Below are 25,137 nucleotides of genomic sequence, written 5' to 3'. Positions count from 1 at the left end.
TGTAAATTGGGACTGTAAACCCAACCTCAGCTTACATGAGGACAATTACACCAACAGTTTCAATCATGTCCCAGTCCCTGTAGTCTTATTCAGTTTTCCCCAGAGGGGAAAGACTTTCACAGCTCAACATGAGGTGAAGGATACAGGGAGACAGAGGAGAAAATTAAGCACTGACTAGCTAGGAAATCCTGCAGCCTTTCTGAAACTCAATTTTTCTGTGTGTAGAATTTAAAAAAAAAGTTGCATTTCATCTGCCAAAAAACATTCTGAGATACAGAGATGACGCATCTCTAAGAGGTGCGCGTTCATTGCCATTTGTGTCAGAAATCCAAGTGCAAGCTAATAAACCCCGGACTATCTTTATAGTCAATGGAAAAAAAACTGGCACCTTTGCACAGTGGGAATTAATCTTATCCTACAGCAAGCATTAAAGACAGGTCAGACTCATCACCCTCTGGAGGTGCTTATTTAGCTGCATCAGCTACAGCAAGGAAGCCCAGAATAAGCAGCTCGGACACAGCCATCCAACTTCTAAATGCCCAAGTTAGGACAGATGAACTCTACCATAGGAGAATGTTTCTACGACAAACCCATTAAGCTGGTCCAGTGACTGAAACATTGCTAGTAAGAACTTCAGGACTCAGTACAAGAAAAGAGATCAGATAAGTTCATTCTAAAGATCTGGTTGAAGTGAAGGTGACAACTTTCTATCTAGATTTAGGGGAGCAAAAAAGCCCAGTAGTCCTCATTTTAAACACTACCATGAGGCCACAACCATGTCTAACCTGCATGTCAAAGTTTTTTGGTTTTGTTTTTCCAAAAAAAAAAAAAAAACGAACAAAAAGCTTCAGGTTGAGGCTCTGAACAGCTGAATCAAGGGGATTCTAAGCACAAGAGCCTTAGAGACAAAGAAAAACAAAGTTTTGTAGAAGAACTTGTCTACACAGAGTTATTTCCAGCACATCTGCTACGCTGTCAAATGGGGTTATCAGGGACATGATAGCTCATTCTTTGCCCTGAAATACTGTCCTTTATACTAACTGTGAAATCGAAGTGCTCTCTTCCCCTAACCAATGACGTGTTCTGTTTAACCAATTTGTTTCTGTTTAAACAAGACACGTTCATCAAGTATCTCTAAAGTTTGCAGGGAAAAAAAACACAGTAACTGCCATAATTTGTCTCTTTCTTACCTTATATCCTGCTATTTACTTTCATACTAAAAATATTGGTTAGCTTTGTTCCCATCTGACCTCAGGGCAAATAACAAAAGAGCACAAATGCTCACTACTCTGCCACTTCCCTCAAGGGTCAAAATAATACGCTACCGTCCTTTAGAAACATTGCTGCTAGCAGCTGTCAGATACTCTGCAAGACCTATTTACGTGTAGACTTCTTAAATATCTTCTAGATAGGACAAACACCATTATGAACTCGGGTAAAATAATAAAACCATAACATAGCTTCATTTGATGATGACTCTGAAAATACCTAATTCAAACCCTTGCTGTTGGTGCTAGCTAGATATTTACCATGGCAGCTAGAGACAGTAGTTTCTCCAGATGAGGTAGAGAGGGCACAGCACTAAATTTACTAGCAGCCACAAATGTCTTCGAGGAAGCATTACTTCATTCTCCTCCCCCTCATTCATTCCCAATTGGAACAATGAGGAAAATCCATACCATCCATAAAACTCAACAGACAAAGAAAGTGCCAATATGATGTACAGCACAGGAGGAATGGGGAGACAGAGGGAACTCTCCCGACTCTAGCACATATTTTTCAAGACAACACCACTCACTCCAATTTCTCCCCCTGTTGAAGAGTACCTACAATAGAGTACAGGAGGCGGTTCAAATTTGAGTCCTCATTCTGCATTTCAGTCACAAGATTCTTCTGGTCTCCTTTAGTGGACTAAAAAGATTTCTGACAAACATTTACTTTGATCAGAATTCAGGTTATACCAAAGGAAGAAAAAAAAAAAAAAACAAACTTTATTCAAGGGAGAAATAAAACAACAAGAAAACATAAAACCACATAAAGAAGTTTATTTGCTTCATGTGATGGTCCACAATCATGTTTTCCCCATGCAGCAATAAAGAATCTATTACTCATTTTCAACATATCACTAAGAACACCAAGGCCTTTCCACAACATTATGCCAGGGTTGCATCCATTTTAGAACTGGCAAAAGCACCTGAACCTTCAAGCCCTGCATTCACACAGAGGAAAGATGCTGGATGATATTTAGCTCTTTCACTGGGGAGCAATCACATTCTACACTATCAGAGTCATGTCACAAGCTCTGGATCCTGCAAGTACAGTTCACAGAGTTGCCTTTGCTCATGCAAAGCCTCAATGAAGTCAACTAAAATCCGTTACTGGCTTCTGCAGGAACCAGGTAAGTCAGAACGGTAACTGCGTGAATACACTCAGATTCCATTAGCCAACCCCATGAACCTAACAGTTTCTGCCAACCTAGGAAGCAAGGAAAAGTGGTTTTTGATACAGCATAGTCAGAGAGAAAACAGAAATAAAACCTCAGCAGTTGGTATTAATCCTCACTATTGGATATTCACTCCTGCACCAGCACGTTATTTTGTGAAGAACGGAGGGAAAAAAAAAAAGTAAAAGAAATGTACTTAATAGAGAGTGGGAAAACCCATACAGACCAACTCACATTGGAGAGAAAGCATTTTAGGGCACCCTAGAAACGCAGAGAGATGCTTTTGAAAGCACACAAGGGCCACTGAGATTTCCTTTTCCTCTCTCCCCCACACCTAATCTCTCTCAGTTGCATATGCTGTAAACACAGCAGCATCATAATGAAACAATTGCATTGAGGAACAAATTTGTTCTTTTGTTTCATTAAATATAAGTGGCGGAGGGGGTAACCGAGATTCTGAGAGGGGAAGTAAACCAATATTTGGTGGTCCCAATGAGTCCTTCCAACAGCACATTTTTGCTGCAACGTGTAACAAACTTCTTGTTTCTCCACACATTCTCAGTACCGCCACACAGCTGGGTAGCGGATCCACCCATACCGCATCTTTTGCCCCGCTGAACCAGTGATGTCAACACTCCCATCTGTACACAGCTGGAGAAGAGACTTAAAACTATTATTTCCTCAAGAGTGCTATTACACCACAGGTGTGGAACTCAAAGCAGCACTAAAGAAAAACACTCTTACAGACTTCCACAGGACAAATCACCTCAGCAGCAACAAACCCAAAACGCCAGACATCAAAGCCTTCTGAGTGACAAATACGCAGTAGAACTGCTCCAAGAGTTAAACATGGATGTGAATTTGTAACATTCCTGACAGCAGGCAAAACCAGGGCTCTAACAACGAAGGATTTCATAAGAGATACGGGTATACAAACGGCACTGACCTGCTACAGCAAATAGTAGCATTACTTCAAGAGAAGGCAAAAGGCACTTGCATCAAATTCCATTCAGAGACCTTCAGGTTAGAAGCAATTCACTTTTCAGAGTTCCCTTTTCAGGTCTCCTACAGTCACGGAATGGATACTGTGGGGTGCCACACCCTTTCTCTTCCCAAACAGCTTACCACGTGGGGTAGGTATTTCTGGAGGGCTGCATACAGATATTCAAGGAAAAACATGCCTCACTTTGGTTCATACTGATTACTGACCCGAGCCTCATCATTCCCTATTCATTAGGGAAACGGACAGAGCTATCTAGAAAATTCTAGATATTTTGCAGAGCCGTTTGAATAACCAAATAAAAGTACACTCCAATATATAGCCAGGTGGTCTACTCTTACTATTCACAAGTAAATGACAGCTGGAAAACCTTATCAAATATGACATGCTAAATCAACAAATCAGCCTGCCTCTCCAAGCTACCATAATGCACAGCTAGAAAAGCTTAGGGCTAAGGCTGCTGACCTTTTAAATTCTCATTATAGGTTTCCAAAAGAACTAGATTGCAAGCAACTCTTCGAATGAATCTCAGGAAACGCTTTGCAAAGCAAAAGACGACACCTGCCATTTCTTTGAGACAGCCTGGGGGGGAAAAAATAAAATAAAATCAAAAGAGTAAATTCACAGCTAAGTAGCTAAAGAAAACAAAAACAAATGAGCTACCTGTATTCTTCCATATGCTGAATCTGTGCCCTTTTTTTTTTTTAAATGAAGATGGAAAACAAAACAATAAGTGAGACGCATCAGGATCCTTGACACAGAACAATATTCTGTCCAATCTTTGCAATAATTATGTGCTTATCTACTGGGAGTAAGAGTGTACAAGCATTCCCAGTGACTTAAGAGAAATTAATCACAAAAATATGATGCACATTTATAAGACAACACTGGCAAAATTCGGCTCTCAGTTAGATCAGCTGTTGTGGCCAAAGCACAACCTGCACCAGGTGACAATGTGAAAGCCGAGGTTTTCTTTTGTCATTTTTATTAAAATTGTAGAACACACAAGCAACAGGTGCAAATGAAGAAGCTGTAGCAATAAAACAAGCCAGCAATGAAAGAACGTGCCTGTGTGACACAGAGATGGATTCTCTTCTCACCTCTGCCACAAAGTACATAATCTCTTTATGCCTCTTTTTAAAAGGATGTAATACCACTTACAAGAGAGCTGAAATACAGAAATACTGCTATACCTAATTCATTAGGTATTAATAAAGCTCTTTGATAGAAGATCCTACAGAAAGAATGAAATATTGTAAAAAAAAGTATTCTTTTAATGGTCATTCTCCCATCTCTAAGATTAAACTGTAAAATAAAGCAGACTGCCTTCATAGGACTTCTCTACAGGAGTTCACAGCAAACTTTCAATGACCTGATATATTCAATGGGATTTCTGCTCTTAGCAAGGAGATATGCAGAGACTAGCAAGAACAAAAGTGATTTAAGAACAAAACCAAACCAAGCCACACACAACCACACACACATACCTAAAACACAAAGCTGTTAAGCTGCTGACAAAAAGCCAAAGAAGCAAAATAAATAAATAAAATGGAACGACGTGGAGGACAGTTATCCGGTATACCACTCATAATAGAAAATGATTTTTAATAGAAATACCACCTTCAAGACTATACAGTATTCAAATTTGTAAATAAGTTTATTAAAAGTTTATAGTAAACTTGAACTGACAGTACTGATTCCTCCTTAATTAATAAAACATTCCAGCTCCAAGCCATCAGTGAAAAGTTTTCATGTCTGAAGTTCTCCCTAACACTTCAGTAAATGCATCTTATATACACACGCTCCACAAATCCGCGAAGGTCAGAAAAGAAAGCAACATAATTCAGATAAGCAACAGATTCTATTCCTGACAAATATAATATAAAAGCAATCTGCGACTAGAAATTTTACTTTTCAAAGACCCTTCCAATCTCTTCCTTCCGCAAAAAGGGCTGTTAGTCAAACTCATAGTCTAAAGCTCAAAAAGACTGAAATGCCAACCTAATGCACTTCAAAATTCAGTCCTGTTCCCATCCAAGGTACTGGGAAAGCATCCACCAAGAGAAAATGAAATCTTTTACAGAGGAATCCAACCCTCCCCCCAAACTAAATACAGGTCTTCAGTGTGATTTTAGTCTCTCACTGCAAACTCATGCTCAATTCCTACGCAAATGGATACAATAAAGGTATTTCAGATGGCTCTTCAAGTATATCATCTAAGCAAAATAAGGGAATCTGCCACCTTGAAGGAAGGAAAAAAAAAAAAAAAAAAAAAGAAATCCACCACACACCCTCTGACCCTTCTCTTGAAGATGAAGCACTCATCCTCAACAGCAGCAGCATTTGAATGTAGGCCTAGGGTACAGTCTCACTACTCACATTTACATTTGTGTGCATATACTTGTGCTCTGCAATTACTTTCTTTTTATGTATAAATATAAACAAAAGGTGGGATTCACTGCAGGCACAAATAGCATTTATAGAAATTGATGTTGCGTTTTAGAAAACCCTGATCTGCAATTATCACAATCTATTGTCCTACACAGACACCGCATTCACACACACGGCATACAAGCCTGTTCTCAGATGCGCCTGTAATTAAATCAAGTTGCTCTATTTCAAACAAGTTTCATATTTTTTGAATTTAAAGCTTAGCTAAAAAAAACAAAAGACACCCCCCTACACAGGAGAAACGTTCACCATGAAAAGCCATACTTACTACTCAAATGTCCAAGAAACATGCAATTTGAGAATAACCTTCCTGCCTTTAAAATGACAGAAGTAAAAAAGGATCTGTAGTGAAAAAAGATCTTCAATATACCTTCCAGAAAAAAAAAATGCAAAACACAAATACTACTTCATTGATTCCCCCAAAATTATAGCTTATTTCATTTCCACAGACACCCATGTTCAAGCCATGGTTCACCATAATTTCTGGCTGAAAGCCAGTCCTGCAGTTCTGGTTACTATGACAATATTGATAGCTCAGCGCTCCATAGTCTTATAAGAAAAGATATTCATTCAAAAATAAACAAATGATCCGGGTAGGGGGCGGGGGAGGGAGGTCTAGGATGACACTTATGGAAAGCACGTCTCAAAAAAAATTCTGATAAAAATACAAGAACTGCTGAAAAGACAACATAGGAACCGTCAATCCATCATGGAAGCTAATTCTGCAACTGGACACCTATGAGCTTCCTGAGCGCCTGTCTCTGTAGTAAAATATTATTTACGTAAGCTTCCCCATTCCACCCCTCAACCAGCCCCCAAGTTCTACTTCTTTAACGGCAGCTAATGCAGAGAGGAAAAGTCATTTTTTAGTATATTTATTTATTTTTGCTTGAACATCTGTTTGCTGCTCTCTGAAAGGATACACTGTAGGCCCACATAACATGCTGACCCAGCAACTAATCTTTGCTACAGTTCAAACGGCTTCCAGGGTGAGAATCCTGCGCATCACAAGAAAATAAGAGAAACTCACTCTAGTAAAACCTCGCTCCTATTCTGATATTCACTATTTCTCCCTTGATTTTATAAGGGCTAAAGCAAACTCAACGAACAACTGAAATTTATAGTCACTCCACGGCCCCCTGCAAAATCACGAGAAGGACATCTCAATCCCCAGATGTGATATATCAAGTCAGACCCTTGGGGAACCAGAAAGCTTTGTCTTTTCAGAGAGAATTTCACTCTACTATTAGAGAGCTTATACAGACAGTCAAACACCAGATCAGTACAACTCTCCAACTGCTTAAAACCTGTTTGAAGAGCTCCTGTTAACTGCAATAATGTTAAGTCAGGCCCACAATCATTTGAGATGAATCACATTAACAGAAAAATTTTGACCTCTTTGCAAATGGCAAGTAGGCTAAGGAATCAGTTAACTCTTGCAATTACATCTTGGAGGATTTATATTCTATGTTAAAGTTAGGCTAATCTTGCACAAATGCAGAGATGGCATCCTTTAGTCACAAGTCTTCAGTCTCATCTAGTGCAACTTGCGTTAAGTTTCCCATAACCACAGTGGAAACTGATTGTCTCAAAATCCACAATAGCAGAAGTAAAAATAAGCACACTAAGAACCCAGCATGGTGGCAGTCAAATAACCCACACAAGTCTGTGTAAACAGTCAATGGGAACAAGAATGAAAGACAGACATCTAACCATTCCCACTTTAGCCCACATCACCATTCCGTTTGGGAGCATCACAGCCCTTTCGATGCATTTATCCCAGTGAGGTAGCTATGTGTCATCATCCCTGCTTTGCAGAAGAAACTACAGTTCTATGGGTATTTATCTTGGCAACAAAAATTACTTGGGCAATGAAATAATCCAGGTTGAAAATTAAAGCCTCCTGGTTTCCCCCCTGCCAGTGGTTACTTTTACCATGGATTTGCCCACTGATCAGTTCATTGCACATTCCCACCAACAGTTGTGCTGGCATAACTGAGAGAAGCCAGAGAGAAGGAAAAACTAGCTGGGAGAGGGGAGATGGGACAGGAACGGAGTTTAAACTAACTTAAGTCTAAAGAAATGACCAGTAACGTTAACCTCTCCTTTTCGTTATTTCTAGCCCAGTCAGGGCACTGATCTGCTTCCCTCCACTCCTGAGGCAATCATACCAGCACAACTGAGAGCACAGTACCAAGAAGAAAGAGCTGTCTAGATTCATTGCTGCCGAAAGAAGCGTTTGCCAAATTATAGACTAGCTTTAACCATCAAGAGATCTACTGATAGCAGAAATTCCTGCAGAGTAACAAGTCTTTCACATAGTTTGCTTTGCAGAGCTGGGTTTTAATGTTATATACATCAACGCCTTTATCATCCAAATGGTCCACGCACGGCAGTTCCAGGGTTGGGCCTCTAGTCTGAACGTGGGGGCCAGTCTCCCAGGCCGTTTCACCTTACAGCAGTACACAGCTGTTTTTATAAAAATATTTCTGTCTCTCTCCTTTGGGGTATTTTTAACCTCTCATTGAACAAAACATGACAGCACAAAGGCTAACAGATCAAAATTACTTGTTAGTATGTCTTTTTTTTTTTTTTTTTTTTTTTTTTTGAGAACAAACTCAGCTATAAGGCCCAGGAATTGCAGGAAAAGGAACACCTCTTTGTGGTAGGTACCATTCAGCAGCATTATTTCCATTTTGCCTAAAGCTTTTGAAATTAATTTTCATTATGACGATAAACACCTCTTAGAGGCCATAGATCATTTAGTTACAACATAACTGCTTTTAGACAGTTGCACTGTCATTTATGCTAATTAGAAGGGACTCAGCAGTTGCTTCATCGATGCTGTACAAATCAGCATTACCCATGATCACTCACCAACCTCCACACTTCTTTTTTTTAATTATAAATTAATATCTTAATCTCAAAAGATTTTTTTGCTTTTTCATCTGGGCAAAGCACTTTTCTGTTGCAACTGACTCCACTGTAGAATCTCTTTTTGCATTATGGCCTCAGTTTTGTAGCAGAGAAACAGATTTGGGCCTCACTAAAGGTATACAAAAGGTATAGGTTTTTAATACGTTTTCTCAAATGTGTATAAAACTTACATTAAACAATTAAAGTGCCTTCTAAGAAAAGGAGGCTAAGTTATTCAGTCATTCTGAAAAACTGTCAAAAATGCCTCCTCTAGCGTTCTGGAATTCGGGGGGGGGGGGGGGGGGGGGAATACAGAAACATACCACATACCATGTGCACCTCAATATGACAACCTGAGTTTACTACCTGCAGGCAAATACAGTCTGCCTAACACTGAAACTATATGGAATAAAGATGGTGCATTCCTACTGGCAACATAAAATATTCTTGAGCACCTGCAAAGCCCAGCTAAGCACTGAAAACACACAGGCTGATGCAGATTGTTAAAGAAGGGTTAAAGAAGGCAGCAGAAAAAACTACAGTTTCTTGAGAGCAACATACATACAGATTCTCTTTAGAAAGGAACGTGAAACATGTTCAGGCAAAATCATGCTTGCCACGTCTCCTCTTGCCTAAGTTTTTAAGGTCTTCCAGGTGTGCTGCTATACCTGTATTTTAAGCAATTGCTGGGTGAAAGGGAACTTTCTTTCATACGTAGTGAGCAAGGCTTATACTACAACATTCAAAAGTGTTTTTTCCTATGGCTTTTCTCTTGTAGTTTTTAAGGTCAATGATAGCAAGGAGCCAAAAATAGCTCTGTTCCCATTCTGTAGAAAACAAATGGTTATTAAAGGTACTGGGCTGTCCACCCACATTTCAGACAGTTTGAAAAAGATTTAGAATATTACTCTGTGCTCATCTTCTCAAACCTCTCTGGAACCGTCAGAAAACAACCACCATTTGTCTGCCTCTTTGGGGCCAGATGTCCAGGAGTACTGAGTACCCAGAACTCCAAGTAATGCCCTGGGGCCCAGAGGGGCTCAGCACCTTCGGAAGTGAACAATGCAGCTAACAGTCCAGTAAGAGCCAGCAGACAATCCTCTTCCCATTTTTGTCATACACTGGGTCATTTTGCTTTACGAGTTGCATTTCCTCCCAGCCATTAGGACAAAAAAGCCTGCCTCTCCTCCACATACCCACTGCTTCTGGCTTACAACATCTAACTCATTCCACTTGCCACTTTCATGGCTGACCCTTCCCGCACCCATCAATTCAGTTCTGCTCAGATGTCACCTCGCACATACTACCTTTCAGTCCCAAACAGATAGCTGATAAAGAGGTAAGCCCCACTGGAAATACTAGCTAGGGAACTGAGTCATGCTAAAATCAAATGAACAGGGGTACTGCTACAGATCCTACAGGCAGAGCTAAGGCCACTAAAGATTCCTTTTAGGCAGAAGAGTCAGGAGTTAACTGGCAAAACAACAAAACAACAAAAACAACAACAATCTTTGTGATCCATCATGACAGCCTCCAATGCGCAGTCTCTTCAATCACGAGGGGAAGGAAGACAGATCCAAAAAACCGTCCTGAAGTGCTATATCAAGTGTCAAAATCTGAACTTCCCAACAGGGCCAGATTAAGAATAGTCAGTACATTTTGCTTGGAATAGCTACTCAAAACTGAGAAAGTTCAATCGAAAGCACTGCAACGCAGAAAACGAACACGTTCTATTTCTTTTTATTACCAACATGATAATGCCACCAAAAGGATCTTGCTAGAAAATGAGAATAACCTAGGCAGAGCATAGGTCTCCAAAGTCAAGCACCTCCGATCTATTTCAGGCTGTAGACTCATTTTTTGTCTGACACAGGAAAAGGGTTTAGTGAGCACCTATCCTCCAATGACTTTAAAAGCTTACTGTTTTCCCGCCCTCCATGTTTTTGCTTTTCCACCTCTGGAATGGAAACAACTTCCCTATCATCTCACAGCACTATCAGAAGCTCGTTAATTATAAAACGGAGTTCACTGCATAAAGCATATACAAATACTATAACTAACTGTGTGATCTTCCTGCAACACTTCAACTCTCTCAAAGCATGTTTTTTTACTCCTTCCCCTGGTATTCAGAACTAGTATGCGACCATGCTCCAATGCTTTATCCCAGACATAGGCACCTGGCTGACCCTTCTATACTTATTTCGGTAGTTCAACACAAGCAAGTTGTCCTGTTGTCATACAGGACAATGCCCAAAAGTACGAGTAGTGTCAGTTATCCCCAAGTACTGAAACAAATGCAAATTTCTGCAATAGATATAGCACTGCATATTAAAATAAAGACTTCAAAAACGCAAGCTTCCTGGAGCATAAAACTGTGCTTCACTTATGCAGCTTGGGCAAGAAAGCACAACAGATAACTAAATTCAACACTGTGCCAAATAAAGGAGAGCTGTTAAGTTGTAGCTTTCTGACAGCTTTGGAGTTTTTCCCCATCCTCTCACAAGTTATGCGCAGAGATGACAAATTTTTACCTTTGCCAGTCTTTCATAAGTTTTGGTACAAAAGCACCTTTTCATTCCCATAAGCAACAGGGACTACAAATAGCAGTACTCCTAACACCTGGTGTGAAAGCGCGTTTCTCAACCCTGAGAGGCTTCTCTAGCCAATTAAGAAGCAGGCTTCACAGGCTGAAAAAAAAAAAAAAAATTCTTCCTGAAGGAAGACAGCAACTGCAATATAAGGCCTCCAGGCCAAGATGAGATGAAGAGAGCAAAGCATGGGAAAGCCAGAAGAATCTCAGTGCTGCAAAAGTGGTACAGAGCTGCTCATCAACAGAGCCATATACTTTATTTTTGCTATAGAAGCACAGAGAATCGTAAAAGCACTGCAATGACATCAATGGCATAAAATGGGGTTTCTAGGGTTAGGTCTCAGATGTAGGTCAACATATGAAATTAAGCATCCTGAAACGTCTGACAAACTGGAAGTGACAGATACAAGTTTTATGACACAACTACGGCGCTACTGGAGAGAGTCCAGCGGAGGGCTACAAAGATGATTAGAGGCCTGGAGCACCTCTCCTAGGAAGGAAGGCTGCGAGAGCTGGGCCTGTTCAGCCTGGAGAAGAGAAGACTCAGAGGGGATCTCATCAACGTGTACAAGTATCTGAAGGGGGAGTGTCAAGAGGATGAGGCCAGCCTCTTCTCCGTGGTGCCCAGCAACAGGACAAGAGGCAACGGGCAGAAACTGAACCACAGGAAGTTCCATCTGAACCTGAGAAAAAACTTCTTCACTGTGAGGGTGACAGAGCATTGGAAGAGGTTGCCCAGAGAGGTCGTGGAGTCTCCTTCCCTGGAGATGTTCAAAACCCGTCTGGATGTGATCCTGGGAAATATGCTCTAGAGGACCCTGCCTGAGCAGGGAGGTTGGACTAGATGATCTCCAGAGGTCCCTTCCAACCTAAACCATTCTGTGATTCTGTGAATTATCCTAACCTCTGCATAATACAGAGTTGGCTGTCCTATATGTTTGTGGATACAGGTCGGCCTTCACTTTTCAATAAATTATACATCATCATTAACTTTAGATAAAGGGGCTCCTTCTTCATCTATCTTTCCTTACTGAATTGTTCAAGAGGATTCAGGAATTTGCCACAATGGTCTTCAGCAGAAAGGGAAATTTTAGCATTTCCGTTAAAACACAGTTCTTTCCATTTTCAGTCACATTTTAGGATCAAAACAAACCAAAGAACCTGAACCATTTCCAAAAGGCTTTAACAGGTTTCTTTCCAGACATTAAGAGAACAGCTGAAGAGTTAGCAAGGTCAAATTTACCTATGATGATTTTTCCTAACAGTTGAATTGCATTAGCGAGAGAGTTACCAGGCTTCATTTAACACTACTACAACAGTCCTAGACAGCAAGAATCTTTCAATGCACCGTAAAGTAAATGAGTATCCACTCCTTCCTCAAAAGGATCAGACTGTTCGGACGGTCACGCCCCCCCCAAGAAGACTCAAGTTCTCAAGTTCTATTTGCACTACCTTAAAGCTGTATTCAACAGTCAGACTGCCTGGTTAGGTAGTTACTGTTAGGTTGCATAAAATTTCTAGATTTGACTCTACTATCCAAAGAGGCCATTAAGTAAGCTTGTCTGACCTTATCATGATATATCATGCTTCTGTTGAAACTGAAAAATAGGTTCAAAAAAAGTCACAAGGGACAAGTACTGTCAGTCTGATTAACGCCAGAATTACTTAGGCCCTGACCATATAAATAACGATGTGTACAAATAACGATGTGATTTTGCTCACTGATGTAATACAACTCACACATGTGTAACTTCACTCATATGAACAAATGCATGAAAGCCTTGAACACTAAGATTTCAAGAGCATAGAATGTCGACTGTGTTTAAAAAACACCATGTACATGCATGATAACATACAAATAACAATACGAATGCATAATCTGACATCCGAGAGACTATTTTCAAAGCTCTGTTCTGGGTGAAAATAAAATGGGAAAAATAAAGTGGGAATAAAGTTGCATTGAATCTTTAGTTTTTCCACTAGATACCAAGAAAAACAACACTGCTTAACATTCTTTTAAAGCAGTAAAGACGACTGGCAGCTGTCTCAGTAAAGAAATTACTGCTCCTTCTTTAGGTCTTGTACAAGTTACTATTATGATTGGCTGAGTTTTAAGAACAACATTGATAACAATATGCCAAAGGTGTGTGTGTGGGTTTTTTTGTTTTTTTTTGTTTTTTTTTTTTTTGTTTTTTCAAATGTCAAAATCCTGGTTCCATTCAAATTAACAACAAAGCACTAGTTCAGATTCAGCATACAGATCAAGTGCTCTGCCCAAGAAGTTTAAAGAAGTAATGAAGCTGACACTAAGTAAGGCTGACCAACTGCTCCTGCAGAAAGCTAGGTAGCACGTGTGTCCACTGCACAAATAGCGGTGTTAAAATTGCATGTAGCAGACCAATCAGTGTTGTCAGTGGGAAGTGTTTTAACCTTCTGCTAGATGAACGCACACGCGGTCATTTTTGCTACCTGTAAGAAAACGCTGGATAGGAGAAAAAACACACACAGAACGCACTACAAGAAGAATAGCCACAGTAAAGTCCTTTTGGTCTTGCTACTTCTACCACTGGCAACAATATACCATGAAGGGGCATTTTATTGCTTCAGAGCATCCTCCCATAACACCACTGAAGACTCTTACGAGAGCCTGCGCAACCAGGCAAGGAGATCAATTTCCTCACAAACAGTAAGGGACCAACCGTGAAGAACTCAGAGGTTCAGCTTTTTCTTTCCAGAAAACACTAAAAACTGGAACGCTGGAAAGAAGAAAAGCTAAAAGCCTACTCCCCCAAGAGAACAACAAGAATTTAGAGTACCCCACACCCAATAGCGCACAAAGGCTGAATAGTTGTCTTCTACAACTGAAAACAAAATGGGTGTAGAAAAAAAAGTTTTCATTCTTACATCCCTACCTACAGTTTGGTTCAGTTTAAATCATTTTTGAGGCAAAAATCTCAACTCTTCAGAAACAGTTTTCCTTTAGTAGTCTTAGGGGAAAAAGCCAGCCTAAGCAGGAGGTGCAATGATGTCAAGAAAAGGGACCATTTTATCAGAGGCAAGGAAATTACCCTGACTTCACCTTCAGTTTACCATCACCTTTAACAAGGTGCTTCTTGCTCAAATCACTATTCAGCATTATGCTGGTTTGTGAAGCAGAAAATAAAAGATGTCTGGGAATGAAATATACCTCGTACCAGTGAAATTCAGAAAGGAAACAGTACGTTGTCATAATCTAGGGTGTTACTACTAATCACTGATATAGCCACATGGTTTGAAATACAGCCTTTAATAGGACAGCCCTTTGAACAACGACAAAATTTATTTCCAAGACTAACAAAGATGTCGTAGACACGATGGCTTGCTTTCCTCAGCTCGGGCAGGACTAATCTTACAATGAAGTCTTTCAGCCTTATCCTCCAGGGCACATCCCAAACCACTAAAGCTTGCAGAGTAAGGCTACTGCCTCAACTGGAATTAGGCTGTAAAGGACCCAAGAGTATTTTCCTCTCACATCCTACTGTAGGGCCTGTCCTAAAGTGGTAATCAACAGTCCTTTATAGAACCACTCCATCTCTTCCCCAGAGAGAGCGATAATTGACTAAGACAGAGGAGACCCCAGAAAGCCTCTGGCTACGTAAAAGCAGACTTCTTCCACAAACTCCAGAGGCTGGCAAGGACATATTCCCTTAACAGCAGTGACTGAAAGTACTGATTACACCACAATATCGGAGGCCCAAATTTAACTTCCCAGTGTTTAAAACCCTTTTTAGCTTTGGAGAATGTATAAAAATCTGTTCTTACAGCAGTCGACTCTCTTCTGCAATCCCATTCCAACCTGCATCCATTTCTACCCTCATGAAGCAACCTCAGATGTTGCGTTCCCAATTACAGGCAGCAAGAGTAATACCAAAATAGAAAATAAAGCGGAAAAACCCATATCTAGCTTTGACAGAGCACCACATGTTCTATATTCTTAATTACAGAAATCAAAATCAGTTTAAAAAAAAAAAGATAATATAGTTGCAAGCTTTTAAAAGTGCTGACCCCATCTCCAAAAGCATTTAGTAACAGCGCACCCTGGAAGGGTGCGCAAAGTCACTTCTTCTGTACAAGCTGTCCTGCAGTAAACAAGGCAAAGTAGTGACTTGTTCATTTCTTCCTCTATGGCTTGAGTTTTAAAGAGGGAAGCGCTACTCACAGTATCAGTGATTTCCGCCTCTTACTGCCCCAGCTTGTGTGCGCTACTCATTTTTCTCCTCTAATCTAGTCAAGCTGCTCTTCACACAAGATCCTCCATCTAGCCCTCCGTATTTCACTTCAAATCTGACTACATTCTCCTCAGCAAGCGTCATTATCACCTCCAACTTTTCTAGCCAAAAAGTCTTCTTCCATCCAGTGTTCTCATCTCTTCATAAAAATCTTTTCCTATTGTCACTCCTCTGTTTCTTCCTGTGACAGCCTTCTAAGCATCCGCTACTCCAACCAGTTTCCCCTTCAGCTTCGTATCCCACATTTCATTTGTTTTTGAAAACCCCTCCCCTTTGCCTTTTCTACCACATCCTATTCCATCCCCCAAGCACCTCCGAAAACCCCTAAACTGTTAAGAACTTCATAGCTGTTTAGTTTACTGTCTGGCACTGTTTGCTGACAGTAAATAGGCTGTTTACTAACTTCTTGAACTATTTGCATTGCATGTTATGCACAGTTCTATCGCTTCAGGTGAAGTTTTTGCAGAGAAGATTCTGTGCTCTGGAGCTTGCCACCTAATATAAAACCTCCTACTGAAGCAGTAATTACAATTCTCTCTTGATGTTTCACCAAGAAGAACTTGAGATGACAAGTACTTTCCCCAAACGTTCAAAGAAATCACTCTCTAATTCATCATACTAGAAATTATGCCAGAATAAGGTGAAAACACACCCTACAAAAGTTTTAAAGTTTTGGAGTTTAAAAAAAACATAGCGCCCACTGACCGACTGAGCAGAGAATTAGCCTCTCTGCATTTATCAAGTTCAAAGTATTACCTAAAGCCAAACATGGTACAAGATGACACTCTGCAGGCTTTCCCTCCCTTCAGAGCTCAATCCTGATTTACAACACGGCCTGCTATTCCAGTAAAGCTTTGAAGTGTGCAAGAGAAGCTTTATACTCATAAAGGATAAAAGAAAAAAGCAAAGCCAAAACAGTCACCACTTATCCTCTTAAAAAAAAAAAAGAGAAGGGTTAAAACCCTTCATTTTCAGCCTAACAGAAAGAAATAGGACAATGCACCTCTACAAACCTAAGTCTTGCAAAAAAAATGCTCGCTGACTTTTTTCTTGGTGAGGTCCAGAGTGAGGAAAGTCATTCAAGATTTCACTTAAGAATACATCACTACAGCAATAGCACCTTTACAAACTACACAAAGGAGATAAATCAGGGAGAAGGGGGACCCTACAACACCTGCAAAGGAAGCAATCTAATTTACTGCTCCCCAAGGTTCCACTCTGTCCCTCTTCCTGCTCTAAACATAATCAACAAAATCTGATTTAAATCACTTGTAAAGAAGTATGGAAACCCTTCCCCAAGTGTGACTTAACTGGTGACTCATTTCACAGTATTGCTGAGGGATTTGTGCTCCCTTCCCTTCTCCTCCCACTAAATTTATCACTGTTCTGCTGCTTTGCCATTAGCTTTATCATGAGAGCGCTGTCTCTCTCTCATGTTACCATAGAGGCCACAAAGTAACAGAACGTAATGTTAATATATAAAAATAATAATAATAATTATCTTTTATATAAGTTATATAAGTTTTATATAAGTTACCCCCTGAGAGACGGCAATAGCAATGACTTCACAGGAATTTTGTTTGTTTTTCCATTATTTTTTCAGGCATGTACTACCAAAAATAATTACAAATCTTTCAGAGGGAAAAAAAATTCCCAGCTTCTTACGATTGACAAGATGCAGTAGCAGATCTGGATAGGATGCTGATTTTGAGTTAAAGCTGGGGGGGGGCACAGTATATTAATGCATATACTGCCTGAATATCACTCTCCAGAAAGCTTTTCACCTTTGAAAAAGCTATGCTAATCACATTAGAATAGCAGCTCTTGAAAAACTCTTATTTCTAACTAATTCCCTCCCTCCATCTGGAGCAAATTACTCCTGACCACTTTTAATTTTCTTTCCTAGCTCCCTTGCACATCTTCCAAAAAATGGTGTCAATTCTGCAAAAAACAATCCTGTACAAAAACAGAATTTCCTTAATTGTGGAATGAAAAAAGTCAATGTCTAAAATATTGGGAACAAGAAGGAGGGCCGGAAGATACAAACATGAAGCGCAGGCACAACAAACCAAACCAAAGAAATCATTCTTTGGCAAACCCTGTTCAGTAGGATGCCATCAGGTAAAAAAGCAAGATGTACACAATTCCACACTCCTGTTTGGAGGATTATTCATTCCCTGCAGGTTAAATGAAGTCATATTTTAGTCAACAGAACCAGCAGAACAGTAAGAGCCTGAACTTAGGAAAAAAACTAATTTCAAGCATTTAAATTTAATAAATAAAACTCAGAAAAAGGGAAAGTTAGCTAACTAGAGAAGGATTCTTAAAAAGCAAGGCCTTCTGGAAGCTAAAAAGTACCCAACGCTGATCAGCTGGTTACAAACACAAATTGAATTCCACTGTTAAACTGTTGAATTTCAGTAAAACCTGCATGAGTAAAATAAGCCTGCTGCTGTTTTCCTTTTCTTCCTACTTGCTTTTATTTAACAAACAGGTTCGGTTCAGCTCAGTATATTTAGCACTTAAAAAACAACTTTCATCTATCTCATAGTGCTTTGCAAAGACAGGTACGTATTTTCCCCTAAGCCTTCGGCCTCAAAGCAGTTCTCCTCATCTTGCCGCAGCCACGTTGAACTATATGCAGTTTGGAACAGAGTTCCAGTCAACATATATTCCAGATTACTTCCTGTTCTTTGCCTCCTATATCTAAAATACACATCATCTCGCAAATGGCTTTTTAAAACATTTGCATTATTTCCCCAACCAGCATCACTGACTTCTCCTGTGTTTTAGTGGGTATCTCAAAATTTGAAAGGAACACTTAGAAGAGTTGTCCAACAGGTCACTGAAGTGATCTGAAATTCCTTAGAATTTAACGTTGAAATAAGAAATTCTAGCATTTAAGACAAAATTTTCATTCACATGAAGATTCCACTAAGTAAAAAGATCTTCTGTTGCCTTGAATTCAGTCGTTTTTACAACTCTTGATGTATTAACAGTTTATAAATTCATCTACACTATAGAAATCAGAGCAGAAAATTTAAGAATGGTTAACATAAATATATTCACCATGTACGGTTTGTGGTTCTTTTCAAATCACTACTCATAAACAGGCACTAGCCCTATGCTATCATAACATCTCTTGCAGAAATTCAGAGGTTTAAATCCTCAGCTGGTTTCAGCTCCACCACATCCATAAAGATGTGATGATTTAAGCTGACTGGCCCATGAAATTCACTGGTTCAAGCATCTCTACAGACTGGGAGGAGGACTGGACTTTCACACACACATTATATTATTATTAAATCAAAAGCTAAATAAGCTTTGTGGGCTGATGCATCAGCAGAGATAGTCACGGTGCTTCCAGTGCAGGGACTAGGAAGTACAGATTCACAATGCTATGATTTAGGAGCATCCATTTCCTTCAAGCATCCTTTCTACTCTGCTGTTATTCAATGCAAACCAAGGAAAATGAGATAGGACCAGGACCAGCTAAATCCTGACACCACCACCATCGCCTCCTTTTAATCACATCCCACAATCACTACGCTTCTCTTTGGTGCAAAGATGGACTTACTAAAGCATATTTTCTTTATCTAGAATCCAGGTTATCTGTTTCTTCTGTAAATAAGCATGGTTATCTTCATTTTTCTTCCCTTATTGCTTCCCGGTGAGTAATACCTGTATCTTTATGAAATATATCCGTGTGCCTGCAACCTACCTGACTTCATAGAGTACCTCAAGCGAACACAGCTGCCACAAAGCTGTGAACAAACTACATCAACATTCCACACGTGTAGTATTTCTTGAAACATGGTGCTGATTATTCTCAATGCAATCTACATACTTCCTATTGTGTAATTACACTGCTTCCCAAAACCATAGATAATGACAGAAGAGTAAGAAAATGTAAGGAAACTTCATCTGAAATAAGCAAGCAGCAAAACATCAAACTGTGGAAAGCCCTTGCACACCACTGCCACAATCTTTTTACCAGTGTACTCAGCACTGGTTAGCAACTACAAATTACATGCAGGGCTCAGAAACGCACGGGAAAGTCATTTAAAAATATCAACAGCGCTCAATTTTTGGAATCTGAGCATCCTATTTCCACCTAAGGATCTTTCAAGTCTTTACAGACATTGCACAACTGAGCCTTACCATTCCTTTCCCCTCCTTCCTGCAGTTTTTTGCCAGTCCCCTCCCCCCATCACCTTACCCATTTTACATACGAAAATACCAACTCATAAAAGAGTTGCCCAAAATCGTAAAGCAACTCAGTAAGTTGGTGAAAATGGTCCGATACGCAAAAGACACCAAACACGAGCAACCAACTGGAACATTTTAGCCAGTATCTCCGAGACCTTTGAGTAACAGTACCTATCAGTGCGTAACTTTGTGTTGGAGACAACAGCCAAGAAAGATCAGACATCACATGTTATTTTCAAGTGTCATACTTCAGTCTCCTTGCTTTGAGCACAATCACTCATGTAGTTACAGTACGCATCAGTGCGCTGAACCGAATTAGCATTAATGAACGCAATGAAACTCAAAACAGTTTCAAACACTTCTCTGCAGAAAACGCTGAGGTCCAAATCATTTTCATCATTGCACTCAACATGAATAAGCGTATTCCAAAGAGCTACAATATTTATTCCTAGCAATCAGTCTGAGAAGTGCCTTTCCAAACACCAAATGTTATCACAGAGAAACAGGCTGACACTAATAGAAGTGAGTTGCAAATGTAGTAACCTTGCAAGTTGGAATATGCATATGAATATGTCCATTTATGATTTCAAGTTCAGGGTTTACATAAATGTATGAATAATGAGCTATACAGATCACATCCATACTTCGTTTTTTGAGCTTCTCAATTCTTTACTTCCACTCTTGTGTGCAAACGCATTGTCCATACTCTCTGACAGTGGAGTACTGAGCACACTATTTCTTCTCTGTAGGTATGGAAGACTAGTACTTAAACCAAAGAAGAACCTGAGAAAGAGATCAACCAGCATATTATGCTGGGGAGCGATTCTCTAACCTTCCTATGGCAAAATTTCACGGAAATAGGTCTATATAATTTCAAGTACATGACCTCAATTAAACATCCATGTTTCAGCTAAAAGCCAACGCCAAGATAAGTTAACTCCTGCACAGCACTTAGTAGTCAATGCCTCAAAACAAGGATGATGCTGCAGAGTTGAATAGATTTTAAATATCAATCTGAGAATAAGAAGAGGACTGATTTGCCAATCCATGAATTTATTTTTCAGAGAGGAAATACCTATCCTTTGTTTATGATTCCCTTTGGAACAGTCTGCAGTTACTGTTCTCCCCATTTTTAAATCCTGAATATCAAATATACAACATATGAATTAAAAGTACTCCTCGAAGAGAATGGGTTTTATTATTTCCCATTATATATCTTCGGGCTAAGCAATAGGCCAAATAAATTTGGCATGATTCGTTTGCCAATAATGACAACGCTGTCCTATTTGTTGTAGCTTTTAAAGACAGAAACTGTGTCACACAGAAATCATAAAAGCTGAGCTGTTCAGATTTTATATTTGAGCTAAGGCTCAGAAACATTTTATTTCTAAGCCTCCAGGCCCCTTTTCCTAAGATACATTTACTTTTATGAGTGGGTGAGAGTCTGTGTATTTCAAAGTATTAAGGATTTGATCAAAAGAAGAGATGGGCTTCCATACACATGCATGTGCATGTGTGTGCATGTGCACACAAGAAAAAGGAGAGCGCAACAGTAGAAGGTGTGAAGACCTCATTTATGGGGAGTGTTGGAGATCAATGAAAGAAAAGGAATGTCCTGCAATAAACAAACAAACAAAAGACTGCAAATCCCCAAACAAATAAATAGAATAGTTGCAGCATATAGGAACAAGCAATATGACCAAACTCCTAGCCCCTTCTCCGCCCAAAAAGCAGAGTTTATTTTACTGTCATAAACAGCGGCTGGAGGAGAGCCAGGAAAGAAAGGAAATATATAGATTTCCAAACAATAATTTGAACTTATTTTCTATTAGCTTTGTGTGCCCAGTGCTTTTTAATTTTAAATTAAACAAAGTTTGGCTAAAACTTTCAACGGAAGCAGAAACCAATGCCAAATTTTATAACAATATTGAGAATTTTCCTCTCAATATATACTTCTCTTCCAAATTTTTCTGCAAGCGAGGCAGCTACCTCATATCAGCATACAATAAACTGCCGCTGTTGTGTTTTGCTCCAGCATCCCTACATCCAGCAACGGTTATGGGATACAAAGACAATTAAAGTGCTAAACAACAGAAGTAGGTCTCCAATGAGAGTAAAACGTTTATATTTCTAATGTATTTGCTTTAGGATATAGACGACTCCACCTTACCATAAACATTTTACTGTCAGGATTTATTCAGTGTGAATATGAGGTGAAAAAACTCCGAACCACTAAAATATACTAAAAATGGACTATTAAAAGCCACTTCCAACACACACACACACACACACACACACGGCTGTTTTAATAATATGAAAAACAATACTAACTTCAACAAAACCTAAAGATGCACCAACCTTTCAGGATCTTGCACTATGAAGAGCAAGTGCGATATTCCATTTCTAGCACCCACTTTCATTTCTGCTTGCCAAACGCATGGGGCCGATTCAAAACACCGCTACACATAACGTACGCCTGTTCTCAAAGGAATTCAAAGAGACAAGTATGCTCTTTTGCAATTCAATAAACCACTTTTTCCCACGCTCAAGTGGTGACCTCTTCTTAAAGACACAAGTTGCTGAAGAGAAGGTGCAGCCAAAACCCAGGGTTTGTCAGATGAGATAATCTGCATTTAAAGAGGCAAGGCCAGGCAACATAAGCTTCAAAATTTTGTTCGCATAAAAGAAAAAAAAGAAAGAAATGGAACTAGTGCCATGGCCAAGACTTCAGTACAACTGAAGAACAAGGACAGACCAACAAATAAAGCTCAGTCAAAACAGAAACCCAAACAACATTCCAGCACCTACTGAACGTGCTTACATTCATGATGCTGCCTCAGCCACTATCAGGGCAGTGGCCATATGACCTGCCCGTTGCCTACCAGACGTGTTCTTGAACAAATGGAATAAGGTCTCAGATCCAAGGTATTTCCCCAGATCTAACATTGGTTTAGATTTTTGAGAGTTCATTTTGCCATTCTGTAAAATGGCATTAATAATATTCACCACCGTTGCAAAGAGCTTCACAATTCATGTGTGAGCACCAGTATACCAGATTCAAGCACTGTTCGCTACAGGAGTTATATCATGAAACAATACAGATCACAGCTTCTCTGGGGAGGAAACCGCAAGCTTTGACCTGATTCGGAATGGCAAAGTTTGTAGGTGGCGAGGACTGAAAGCCTTGACTGCCTGGCGGAAACCTCCCAATATCACAAAAGACAGGAGGAAGAAGCCATTTTCAGTTTGCAGGCAAAGAGCAGGGGTCTCAGAAAACAACAAAAGGTCAGCTCAGTGGAGTCACTGAAAGATGGCATTTTTTTAAACCTAAATTGTCTGTTAACTTAGTATTTTAAGGAGGGATGCCCTTCGGAGAGATCAGTCTTGCCTGCTCTGCTTATTTCCCAGACAAATATAAATGCTAGTTTTTCTCATGTGTTCATCCCGGTTGATAAAGTCATTTCTATGTAGTTCAAACACAGAGATGGAGAGGAATTGCCAGGTTTGTTTGTTCATTTATTTTTGAAGAAAAAAATCTCAATCATACAAGGCTGTCAAAAAAGGTATAACCAAGCTGCAAAACAAGCATAAAGACAGAGCCCTTTTACTCCCAGAATTCCACAAGAACAGCTTAGAACTCACACACTCCAACAATATTCCGAATTGCATCTTATTTCAGCTCAGCACATGCTTTAGGTTAAACACCTTAGTTCCCCTGACATCAGCGGAGCTGCCTTTGTTGAAGGTTCGGCAACTGTTAGAACACTGTCCTAAATCAAGCACACATCTGTGACCTCAATGAATAGCATTCACGAAGTCAAACTGTTGTTGAAGTGTTTGGTTTTCTGCATCTTCAGAAGTATGAACGCTTGTAAATATAACTGAAGCAAAGCCTACTACCTTTTAGAGTGGCTACTTTCCCAAGTAATGGCTATAGCTCAACAGAATCCATCTTCACTTACATCTGGCAACTACAACGCTGAGCCTGCGAGCACACACCGTGGCTGGTTAGCTTCTCTTCTAGCATGGTTACACTATGCAGAGGATTAAAATTTTATTTTAAAAACAAGATGTTCAAATAATTTGACTAAAACACAGCAAACTGATTTATTATCAAAGGAAAGAAAACACAAGGTACAAACAAAATAAAAACTGGTTAAACACAACGATGTCAAGACTACTACTGATCAAAAGGCTCAGGAGCCAAGACAGACACTTGTCAAAACGGATCCCACTGATTTAAGTTTCTATTTCTGCTCTTCTGCAACTGCACAATTGCAGTTAATAATAATCTTGAAGAGAACATTCAATTATTACAATTTGGTGAGGAAAGGGTACTTGAAATGTACCTGTCCCACCTCCTCCATCCCTGTGTCTTTTTTTTTTTAAAATATCAGCAACTTTCAGTCCGGTCTTTCATTGTTTTAGTATGAATGGAAACATGTTCAGTAGTAACCAATTTTTCCCCCTACCCCACCCTCCCTTATAGAAACTGCCTCTACATAAAGGTAACAATTAGCACACTTTTCTGGAAGATAAAGAATTGCTCATTCAAGCAGATTAGAAAACGCTTTTAATAAAGCATTTCAGCAGCCTACTTTAAAACACGAGGAAACTGTCTTACCGTGAAAGAACCGTTTTGTTGCTCAGAGCATTCACTAAAGCACTTGCAAAAAGTTTGAAACCTGAAGCACAACAAAAAAAAAAAAAAATCACTCATGTTGCATAGGAAACAACTGACCTATGTCCGGCGTTACACTTCACATGCCTTTTTTTTTTTTTTTTTTTTTAAAGTAAACAAACTCAAGTTTCTTTTCCAGCACACCTTCTGGTCATTTACATCAGAGTAAAATGTTGCTAGAATCAGAACAACCAATTATGTTCAAATTTCAACCAAGTGAAATAGATGAAAAGAGGGAAAAAAAAAAATAGGTCCTACAGGCAAAGATTTCAACTGTTTTAAGCAGGAAAAAAAAACAATTTTCACAAGTTTGAGAGCTTTACTTTAGGGAGCTGTGAATATCATAATCATTTGTCACAGACTTTAAGACATAGATAGACCTGCTTTTTTCCCCAGTATAATTAGGGAGACCTAGACAACATTCCATCCTGGACAAAGAAATTAGACAGAGAGACATGGCACTCCTGGAGAGAGTCCAGCGGAGGGCTACCAAGATGATGAGGGGACTGGAGCATCTCTCCTATGAAGGAAGGCTGCAAGAGCTGGGCCTGTTCAACCTGGAGAAGAGAAGACTCAGAG

At 39.6% G+C, this 25,137-nt stretch overlaps 1 protein-coding gene across 6 annotated transcripts in view; it reads right to left on the bottom strand.

Moving 5' to 3' along the window:
• Positions 1-25,137, bottom strand: part of ARHGAP32 (Rho GTPase activating protein 32) — a 290,155-nt gene that overhangs the window by 241,618 nt on the left and 23,400 nt on the right. Inside the window, exon 2 of one of the 6 annotated variants that reach the window (XM_068916538.1) lies at positions 24,502-24,562. The exons of the other annotated variants lie outside the window; for them this stretch is intronic. The gene's annotated coding sequence lies outside the window, so the exon portion shown is untranslated. The remainder of the gene's footprint in view (positions 1-24,501; positions 24,563-25,137) is intronic. 6 annotated transcript variants of the gene reach the window in all.

This window comes from Struthio camelus, chromosome 22, assembly GCF_040807025.1.
Source record: "Struthio camelus isolate bStrCam1 chromosome 22, bStrCam1.hap1, whole genome shotgun sequence".
NCBI lineage: Eukaryota > Metazoa > Chordata > Aves > Struthioniformes > Struthionidae > Struthio > Struthio camelus.
The sequence above is the reverse complement of the archived record's forward strand: the minus strand, read 5'-3'. Positions and strand labels throughout refer to the sequence as shown.